The following is an 11,643-nucleotide window of genomic DNA, read 5'->3' on the forward strand; positions in this document are numbered from 1 at the left end:
ATTTAGTAAGAGCTAAAACAAAAAATAGTTGCATTTGATGTCTTATGCCCAAGAAATGTGTTTAGTTCTTGTTTGCAATAGACACCTGCTGAATTCTCCTCCTGCCACCACCACCCTGAGTGGAGAGGAGGGAGAAATATCTGGGTGACTCATACTTTCCCTTTCAGCTGTTCCCTTTATTCCGAGGAATGTGTTTCTTAGTGACCCACAGATAAGCCTGTTGGACATAAAGTCTTATGGTTGGAACATCCACCTATGAAGACATGTAAGAAAAACAACTGAGCACAACAGACCCTTATTTTTCATGCTAAACTAAGTAAAGTGTATGCAGTTAGGAGAAAATCAGATCTTGCTAACTGGGGAAATCAAAAGCTAAGAACAATGGGTGGAGCCTTCACTTTAGTATCCCTACTCTCCCAGGAACAGCAGAGTGCAAGACATTCAAGATTGAGCAACTTGAAATGAAGTGAAATGAGTGACCAATGTGATTTTTCCCATCTTTAAAAATGCTTCATGTTCTTGGCAGTCGAAGGATTGCGACATCCCTGTTTTATCTTCTTACCCAAATAAATCTCTCCATGCTTCCTGCCTTGCAGGCAAACTAGGATCTGGACATTGCTGAAGAAATTTCCAGGAAGGTGAGTCCTGCCCCCTGCTATGTAGTTGAGAGCTCCCTGAGTCCCATTAGGGAACAGGGAAATCAGAACAGCTTCCTTCAGTGGAGACTGGAAGGAGACAGGGCTGGTGCCAACTGTGTCCTGGTAGCGAACTCTTAACAGCTAGGTTCTGAAGCTTCCGCAGACATCTCTATTCCACTTTTACAGGGCCTGAGACAGCAAAATTGCTTTTTGGTTATGGTTGATAATAAAATAATTTTCTAAGAGTAAGTAGGAGGAACTGGAAAAGGAGAAGCCTTTAGTTATCTTGGCTGGTAAGAAGTAACTACTTGGCTGTGTGAAACAACTGGTTAAACAATAGGATAGTGACATCAAAAAATTACTGTGAAACCGTGTTTAGTGAAAATGTATCAGGACTTAGAACTGCAACCTAGTATTCTGATATTGAGCAGCATGAAAAACAGTAGACATGTATATTTCAAAATTCCACAGATTCCCATAGTTATTCAAGTCCATCTTTTTTGATCATCCACAAACATATCATTATCTTTTTATCAGTAGTATCTCAATCACAGTGAGTTGTTTTCAGCATCTTGAAAGTAGTTTGGTTTCTTTACCTTTAGATTGTTTTATTTCTTTCTGGAGGAAAATGTAGGGGCCTGAGGAAGAGTTAATTAGAAATGTATCTCTATTGCTTGCTTTTAGAATATTTTAAAGGCATTCTATGTATGATTTGAGTTCTTAATGTGTACTGAACAGAGTATTTTAGACTATGTATGCATGTATGTAAGGCTATCTCTTGGTGAATCATTTATGTTTCTCAAACATTCTAATTTGTTTGGCATATGTTTACACTGTGTTAATTTAGTATTTAAGAAGTATACTGCTGTATCTATCAGAATATTGTGGTTTTACTCAAGTTCATAGATGAGTTTGCTCTTTCACATTTAGAACAAAACATATTTTATGTTACTACTTATTATGGTCCTATGAAGAGACACCAAATACCACACACTATTATAGGTATACAAATCTTAATTTAAACTATTTTATCTTTCAAAGGGTATGTTCTGGTTGGTTTTTGTCAACTTGACACAAGAAAAATTATCTGAAAAGAGATATGAGTTGAGAAAAAATTTCCTTCAAAATTGGCTGTAGGAAAGTATGTAAGACATATTCTTGATTAATGATTGATGTGAGTGTGCACCCCGTTGGGGATTGTGCCACTCCTGTGCTGAGCAAACCATGAGGATCAAGCAATTAATCAATGTTCCTCATGGCTTCTGCTTCAGTTCCTGACTCCAGGTTCCAGCCTTGAGTTCCTTCTCTGACGTCCTTCAATAAAGGACTGTGATATGGAATGTAAAATGAAATGAACCCTTGTCAACCCAAGTTGGTTTGGGTCATGGTGTTTTATCACAGCTATAGAACATGTACCCAAGAGAGGAATTGATACTGGGTTTGTGGGATATTATTGTGACACACCTATGTTTAAGAAGGATTATGAAAGAAGTTTGCAACTTTGGAATATAAAAGTTATTGAGTGATGAGAGATTAATGAACTATTTGGGGATTTAGAGGATAAAGCAGAGGACAGTGGAGATGATGAAAACCTGGCTTGGACATTTCAAAAGGAAGGTTGAGAGTCCCCTGAACAATCTACTAAGGCCACACAATATTTTGAAATACAAATCTGATTCTGGTCACCTGGGACTCAAAATTGGCTGTGATCAAGAAGGGACCAGCACTATTGAAGTATAAACTGGGAAATGTCTTCTCAATGTCAGTACACAGAATTTGAAGTTGTGGTCCAGATTGCGACAAGTCTGCACCTTGTGCTGACAACCACACATGGCAATGTGAAATACTCTCTCAGTTGGTACTGTTTTGGAGGCATGAAGAAGTGATGGGAAATAGCTGAGTCTTGTCACTGTGAAAGACCATGAAAGGTCATTGGTGAAGATACAGCCCAGGTGCATTGGGGACCCCAGAATTTCTGAGATGGCAGTACCCTGGGATGTCCACCAAGGATAGAAGCAGGTGTGGAGAGAGGTAGCTTAAACATAGGAAAACCACTGTGTGTGTTTGGATGGAAGAGTAGGAGAAATGGAGCAGCCAAAGCCCTTCAGAGCCCAGAGAATCGATTTACACTGTTGAATTTTGATTCTGCTTTGATTTGAATGTAAGTATGACTTGGTTTTGCCCTCTTGGAATTGCAAGGTATGCAGATTATTTTTTAATTTCTAAGATCTCACCGTTGAGATACTTCAAATTTTTAAAGACTTTGGAACTTTAGAGATACTTTGTATATTTTATTAGAGAGGAGGCTTTGATATTTAGGTGTTTTAAAGAGACTGAACATTGAAAGTGTTTAGCTTTTTAACAGTGTGGCTGAACATGTGTTGATATCCAGAATCTAATGGTAATACATTGGCATTGATGCATGTATACTACACTGTGTAATGCTGGAAATTCTATAGAGGTTGGTATGATTAGAGCAAATTCAAAATCATAACACTTCCTATCAAAACAAATGTTCTCATATAATTGGAATCCTTTTCCACATAGTCTCTGTCATCACATATCTGGTTGTATTAGAAATAGTTGTGTTTTTACAAATACCAACCCAATAAAATCTTTTTATTTTAATTATTTCTCAGTTCTGAAGATCAGTATTGCATAAAAATTGGAATGCTCTTCTGAAGAAGGGAGTTTTACTTTAGAGAATCAGTTTTGATCTTCAAAATGTAGATGTTCTATATTTAGTGTCTTACCACTTACAGAGTATGTCTTTTTCTTAGTACTCTTCATTTTCCCTGTCATGTGTCCTTGCGTGAATATTCTATTCATCTTTGTGTTTCTTTGAGTATGGAGGATGCTCAGTTTTTCTCTAAAAAAGGAAGCAATTGACAGTCCTAAAATTTTAATATCCAATTAAACTGAGGTCCATAAAATCATGCTGGACTCATGAAATAATATAAAGTGAATTAGAATATCGGACTCATTCCATTCTCTGAAGATGATCAAGGAAGTATATAAAATGTAAATGAGCTACAAAGCAGGACACTCAGTGTACTGGGGAATTGTGGGACAGAAAGCAAATATTTTGTAACTTTTAATTTTCTAATTTTGTTACAAATTTCTACAATGATGGTTGAAAAACCTGTGGACATAATAGTAAATTTAATTTTACTCCTATTTAGCAGCATAAAATTAGTAGGTTCTCGTCTAGAGACTTTTAGTAGTCTAGTCACAGGTTTTCATTCTCAGTAATGTTTCTAGGAATGTGTTTCAACTCCTACAGGTCTTAGATCAATCACAAAATGGATGGTCAGTCCCACAGCATTCATGCTACTATTGTAACCAGTGAGCACAGATTGACAGACTGGTTGTTGCTGTACCTCCAAGTATCCACAACTGAGTAAAGATAATGATTATTTTATTCCTCCAGTATTATACATAGTATCTTCTAGAAGTGGATAATCTAGTCAGTAGGGATGAGGCTTCCAGGTGAGTATCAACTTGATTTCTCCATGTTATAGAAGGTGGTGTCTTCTGTAATAATCTTATTGTGAAGTTCTGGCATATAAACAAGAACATTGCCTGGAGGCTATGTGTTGGGGATCTATGAGAACTGACTGACCAACAATTTCAAGAGAGCAAATCATCCTTAATACTGGACTTTTTGTTAATCTGTTGTGTGTATTAGAAACACTGTTGCCAAATTACAGGATATCTTCATGTGAATTTTTGATATATATTCAGATAGAATGATAAATATAGGTAGATTGATATTGAATATATATATATTGGAAGCTTCTACAGCAATAGCTTTCCATCTTAGTTTTGGAAATAAAATTAGTGTTAGTTAGTCCTTTCTCTATACTTCTATTACCTTATACTCCCATCATCCATCCCATTTAACTCTTAAATTTTCAAAGTTTATGAAAAGTAGACAGAAAAGGAATGTGAGAATGGTGTTCCAAGCACTGAAAAATAAATTAGATATACCATAAACCTTGAAAATAGAAGTATAATTTACGTATTTTGAAGCATATGATCACAGGTATAAAAATAAACAAAATGGAAGACTGGAGATTGTTCAAGGGCTTCTAATATATTTTAGCAGAAAAGAATATTTTTAATAAATTAGGAAAACATTAAAAGATCTGGGGAGGATTTAAGCATGTCTTGTAGGTAAAAAATTGTGTCTATGAACAAATAAGAATCACTAAGTCAAGCCTGAAAAGATAAAAATCAAGAAACTACTGACACAATTCCATCCAATAAATTCTAGGGTACTGCTCAGAAATGTATGTAGTTGTTTGGGAAATTGACAGTGATGTGAGCACAAAGGACCCAAAGAACACAAGCCCAGGAGAGACAGGATGCTAAAATGAGGGGTGTTTGAGGGGAATCCTAGTAGACAGGGTCAGTGGCTCAGCATGGTCCATGTTACCTCAATCATTGTCTATTGAGGTACACTGTAATAGGATGCAGTCCATTTGCATATAGACCACTTTAGAATGGGAACAATCTGAAACCCACATGCAAATATCCAGGGATGGGTTCCAGCACCAAATAAAAATGGAAAAAGACTCCAGGATTTTACACTAACAGCCCAGATTCTAAACGCCGCAATCTTTACTTATTCTAACACTTTTCTTCCAGCACAACTGCCACTGGCCTAAGTCACCTAACAAGGCTAATGGGTAAAATTTTCTTAGACTTGTTTATTAATATGGAAGTTCTACATCCATTTTGCACAGTGACACAGCTTGTATTTAACTCTGTTTTGCTCTCACATGCAATTATGAACCTTATCAAGTGGGGTCATTCACTCACACAGGAATATCATGTTTAGAGAATTGTCTATGTATGTGTGTAATGCTGTGTCCATTTTTCTTCTTTTAGGATTGTCTATAATTTTAGAGATAATGATTGAATACAAGAAAATTGTTCTTCTAAAAGGATTTGAGAGCATGGATGACTACCAGTTTAGAACAATCGAAGCCTTCCTAAGAGCAAAAATCTAACTAATAGAATGGAGCATGAATATGACAGAATGCAGATAGCTGACCTGATGGAGGACATATTCCCAAAAGCTGCTGGACTGGACACACTGATAGCAGTGTGCCAAAACTTGAGGAACTTGAAGACCTTGCACAAAGACTTAAAATAGAAAAAGCAAAAGATAACAGAGTAGCACACTGAACATACATCTCTTTTCCAACTTTCCCAAACTCCTTGCAGTGGTCAGAGATGATGTGTCACTTTCACATTGTGGTTAGAAAACATGTGGTTAAAGCATTTCAGATGTTAACAAGTGATGATTTTGAGAAGTCCTTTCTCACAAAGGAACTTGGTATGTTTCTGGGTAGACATCTTTTACTTTTGAGGTAAATAAATTAAAAATCGGTTATTGAAATGCAATAGATTATCCAACATAGTAGATAAACTAGGAAATGATAAGGTAAAAATTAAAAAAAATATTTAAAGCATTGAAATAGAGTAAATTTAATACATCAGTAGCCATCTTGCCCAGTCATTTACCTTTTCTGGTAAGAAAAATTGGATCTAATATTTAAGTAAAAGCTTGTATTTTAGAGATGTAAAGAAGCTTCTCTTTCTAAAGTCACTGGGTTCAAAAAATATTGGGTATACTGGTAGAAAACTCTGACCCAACAGTTTAGCATAAGAAGGCTCATTAAGAGAGACCAGCATATTGAGAATACTTGAGTTACATAGAAATATGTAACCACAATATAGAAGTCAAAATCCAATATTCCTACTTTATTACATCAAATATAAAAATCATAATTCTTTCTCTTTTTCTATAATTTGGAGTTACCCTCCTTAGAAGATGATGTACTGGTATTATCTTAAAAGTATCATGTTTTTAAAATAAGTCTGATGGATATGAGAGTTGAGACAGGGTTGGACGGATAAAAACAGAAGTTCCTAAGATGGAGAAACTGGTTTCACTAAACATGGGATTTGCAAAGAATCCCCTAAAGCAGTGCATGTATCTGACTTGGTACCACTGGAGGACTTCTGGCCAGGTAGAGCCTTAGCAGCCGTGGAAAGGAAACACAGTCATCAGTACAGATGAAATACTTCTTGAAAGTGTGGCAGGATATTTGATCCCACTGTGCACCTAGAGATTACATCATTTACTGAAAAAAACAAAACAAACAACACTTGTTTCTAGGTACAGTGTGGCTCCGTCTGAGCACACACCTTTAATCCAAGAGTTTTCTACTTAAATATTACAAATAGTATTAAATAAAGTCAGCCCTAGGTCAAGAGGCAGAGCAATCAGCCAGTTGTCAGGAAGTGAACATAGGATTACTAAGAAAAAAAATAGAGAATAAGAGGAAGTCAGGAGGAGGATGGTGAGAGAGAAGGACAGGAAGTAGAAGTGAGGGACATTGAGTTTAAGAGTTTTGGGGTTGAGACACTATGGGAAAGGGGGATTTATGTGGCACCAGTACAATAGGAAGGCCAGTGGGGTACTTTCTCTGGCTCAGTTGAGCTAGTAGATTCTCACCCCAACATCTGGTTCCTGAGTCAACTTTTTTGGTAAACTTGAACTATTGAGGTTTTATTAACAACTACATGAAATCATTGTCTTTCTGTAAAATCATTAATGAAAATGGAAAAAAATATCATTTTTAAAAGAAAGAAAGTGAATAATTCTGAATGAGGTTCAACCATCTTAATCATTTCCCTGGATGTGTTGTGTTTTCTTTATCCCTATAGTTAAAAAGCAAAAGAAAGGAAAAAATAAAACTGCAGTGAAAAATGGAAAGCAAGATGAACCCAGTAGTTCCCAATCTCTTTTCATTGATAATGAATCCAACAATTATAAACCCTCTTCAAATGTAAGATGGCTAATCTCCCACCAAAAAGTTTCTACTCAAGTTCTTTACCTTCTTAATTCATTAGAAAGATGTCATACTCTATCTAGTCCAAGGTTCTAGTGAGAACAGGGTTCTAAATCAGCAAATTCACTGTGACCTGTCACTCACTTTGTGTCAGATTTTCCATGTGCTCTACCATGCACAGTATAACTCCCTCCCCACAATGATGCAAACATACAATCACTATGTGGCTTTTTCAAGACCATTTATGGAAATAGCAGTTGCTTTTGGATGTGGCCATAAAAGATTAAGCATAAATATGGACTTTGTAATTCTATAACTAATACTCTTCTGCCACCACAGGGATAAATAAGGTGAGATAAATGTAACATTTCTATAAAGCAATCCTATATGCTGTAGTTAGGGTTTCCATTGCTTCCATTCAGAGTGTTAGTCCATTATCATGGAAGGAAGCATACTGCAGGCAGACAGACTTTGTGCTGCAGAGGTAGCAGAGATTTCTAAATCTCCACAGGCAGCACCTGTGCCTATGGACAATGACACTGGGCTTGGCTTGAGCATTTGAAATATCAAGTCCCACTTCTCAGTGACACAATTCCTCCAAAAATATACATCTACTCCAACAAGGCAACATCTCTTAATAGTGCCACTCCCTGGTGACGAAGCATTGAAATCTATTAGTTTACAGGGGTCATTCTTATTCAAACCACCATGCTATAGGACATACCTGTTAACAATGAGGTATCACAGGGGTTAGAGATATTGCTCCATGGTTAATTAAGAGCACTAGCTGGTCTTTCAGAGATCCTCAGTTCAATTCCCAGCAACCACAACATGGATCACTATCATCTGTAATGAGATCTGGTGCCCTCTTCTGGCCTGCAGAGATACATGCAGACAGAATACTGAATACATAATAATTAAACAAATCTTTTTTTAAAAAAAGAATGAGGTGTGAATAATGACACAAGTACAATTGGAATCCAGCAATAAAACAAAGGTTCTTATCGCTTTGAAAGTATTATGCTTTACTTAATACTAAAGACTGTACTAGGGGCCGGGGATTAAACTGTGTGGAAAAGCACAACTCAGCATGTACAAAACCCCGGGGTTCAATTTCCTATGCTTGTGAAAATCAAGAAAGAAAGACAAACATGTTCTTTGACAAAAAGAGTAAAACACCCACAATTACTGAAGATGTCAAGAAAAGGAAGCTTACCCAGGAGCCAACTCAGCTTACAGAACATTTAGGATGCAACACACAAAAAATTAAGGTTGTCTCCAGACTCCTCATAAGCATCAGCCAACACCATCCATCAGTTCTTCACGCAAGGTACCACTTTCCTATTCCCAGTGCTTGTCCCTTCCCAAGAATATTACTAGGCTTATCACAACCATGGAAAAATGTCTCACTGGTCCCCTACTACAAAGGTTTTCCTCATATTATTAAATAGCTCATTAAGTTATCAAATCATGTATCATACCCTATATGGTATTAAAAAGGTAAGTATGTATGAAATGATTTCTAGTGCTGACAACCAATTTTCTGCTTAGGGTTGAGAAAAAAGTACAGGGCAGTCAGACAAGGATAAACACAGGAATACATCAGTCCCCATTGCCTGGTCCCTTCTCAGCCCTTCTCCCTCTGCTGGTGACCCAACCTCAGAGGTTATTTTCAACTTTCTGTGCTTTTCACAAGCAATGACACATTTCCTAAAAGATAAATGTTAAACTTGTTTTTCAGAAAAATGAGAGAATAAATGGATTGGAGATAATACCAAGCAAATGGAAGTGGTGGTCTATGGACAGCTGATTAGTATCAGGTGTGAGGCAGGCAATAAACTTCAACTTGTCTGCTTTAGATTGAGCTCAGGTGAAGACATGTGGCAGCTGAGGTCTGTAAGGCACAGTTACATGCAGGTGTGTCCTCAGAGAAGTACCATTCTTCCTAACAATCATACATACATATTTAATACTCTAGAAAATTGTAGCTATTGGCATTACATAGAAAATCCAACAAGTGGAGAGAAATTAAGCTTTGTGCATTTAATAAAATTCTTTCCATTATTTGTTAAGTAAGGGTTTTTAAATAATAGTAAAGAAAATGAATTTAGAAAGATTCAAAAGTTGTATGTTTAGCTAAATAGTAAAAACTATTTCTTTATCAAAGCAGAGAGATAATGCAAGACTCAGGTTAATTAAGATGTTTGTTTCAAATTCTGACTCTCTGATTTTTCAAATTGACCAAACACAGAAACTGAAAGAACTTGGGGTCTTCATCTGTAACATTCAAATACTCACTGTTGCATAAGACCATGAACAGAAATTTCCAGTCCCTAAGGCTGCCCTGAGCGAATCACACCACAATAAGCTAAAATCCACAATCCTTGTCATACTTAACACCTGTGTGGGGTACATTATACACTTTTTTTAAAAAGGCCACTTAACAATGTAAACAGAAGAAACATCAGGGATCACCTGTTCATTCACACAGACATGCTCTTACAGTACCATCACTTTCAGACCATCAGGCAGTGTTCCAAACCTTCCCCCAGGACAGCAGCAGCACCAGCAAAGTCGTTTCTCCCTCCTCCCAGCCTGTAGTTCAGTGAGACTCTGCAACTCAATCTTTACCTCAGGTACCTCAGTTCTTTCCTCTCCATTATAGCTTTGTGCTCAAGCCTGTAGGAGTGACTAGGTAGTTTCATAGTCCCAAACAAGGAAACAAAGGTGATTCCAAGGACAGAGAGGCATTTCAGGAGATAGGCCAGAGTGAGAAAAGGGGTGTGACTCATGCTGACCAGTCAGTAGGAACGTGGAGAGAAGTGAAGAGCCATCTGCATTCCAATTGATCTAACCTCAGCGTTTTCTTCTTTCAGGTCATCAATGTCAGAAGGAATGTCTCTTGGCGCTGATAGAGTTATGAAAACCTCCCTAGAAATCCTCCTTCTCTTGAGCTCCATGAAAGGAGCTCCAAACAAAAACTGGGGCCGTTGAGCCCCTTTCCTAGTGTTGCACATGGTTGCTCTTCACACATATTCCTGTCCGGGTCTGTACTGTCAATTGTCATGAATAAAGTGGCACTGCTTATTTGCAATCTGAGTGAGCCTTTGCTCCAAAGCTTTGAGTGAAAAGACAAGATTTTATAACACCAGGCTTAGATTCTGACCATCACCATATCCGGTAACAAAGATACAGGATGAAACCTCATCAAATGCTCAAGATTAGGTCTCGAATTCCCAAACTTTCAACACTCAATATTACATTTATTTTACTTACATAACACTTTATCTGTAGTTACCTGACACAACACAAAACAGACGCAGACAGAAGGAAATTATGTATTTTTCCATAATAGTAAGAAACAGAAAATTGTATCTTATACAGAACTAAAGTTGCAAATTATATCATCTATAAATGCCATTTAACACAAATAAGAATAACAGTGTCAAATCTAACTACATATAATTGGCTGGAACTATCCTATATCTATGTGGTATGACAATATTTCTGGAGAGATGTAAACAAATATCTACTAATCCCAAGCCAAAGTTCAGATAAAACCAAAGTCCGATTTAGTGAACCAATGAGATTCATATTTATTGTGGTTCTTATAGTAATATTGACAAGTGGTTACTTACAGGAGCAGAAATGACTCAAAGATAGTTTTGTCACCAAAATAAGTAACAGTTCACAACAGCTGGAAACCTAGGGCACCCTTGACAGCCTAAGGACAGTACAATGCAAAAGTGTGTTCTTTTCAGGGAGTTCAGTCACTCTGAACCTCTTTCAGGTAGCTTGGGTGATCTCTATTTTGTCCAGGCATATTGGTTTGTCTGAGAGTGTCTAGCAACTCTCCTTACAGTCTGTACATTTCTGGGGATGAAAGACCTGTTATATCCGGTTCCAGGGATTTCCTGAAGCCTCTAAGTTATTTACTTCTTGACCTTAATGATCGTCCTTACAGGATGGGAGTTCCCACCCATTCCCACTGCGACTCTGCATTCTTTTGTTAACACCCTGTGTCTTAACAAGCTTTCCTCTGATGTGAAAGACTAAGATCATGGAGTAAACTGTAGTCTCCATGATGTTTACATAAGGACTCAACTCCTCTCCTCCCTAAACTTATGCCACTCACAGTA

At 37.2% G+C, this 11,643-nt stretch overlaps 1 long non-coding RNA gene across 2 annotated transcripts; it reads left to right on the forward strand.

The window, feature by feature from the left end:
- The first annotated feature begins 447 nt into the window (after positions 1 to 447).
- LOC121137253 lies at positions 448 to 10,598 on the forward strand. 2 transcript variants are annotated; one of them, XR_005874498.1, is made up of 3 exons: positions 448 to 638; positions 5,532 to 6,016; positions 10,381 to 10,598. It is a non-coding gene; the product is annotated as an uncharacterized LOC121137253 (long non-coding RNA). The 2 variants fall into 2 exon arrangements; XR_005874499.1 differs by having other exon boundaries at positions 5,532 to 5,982.
- Positions 10,599 to 11,643: the final 1,045 nt, after the last annotated feature.

This window comes from Mesocricetus auratus, unplaced genomic scaffold (genome assembly GCF_017639785.1).
Source record: "Mesocricetus auratus isolate SY011 unplaced genomic scaffold, BCM_Maur_2.0 Super-Scaffold_100676, whole genome shotgun sequence".
NCBI lineage: Eukaryota > Metazoa > Chordata > Mammalia > Rodentia > Cricetidae > Mesocricetus > Mesocricetus auratus.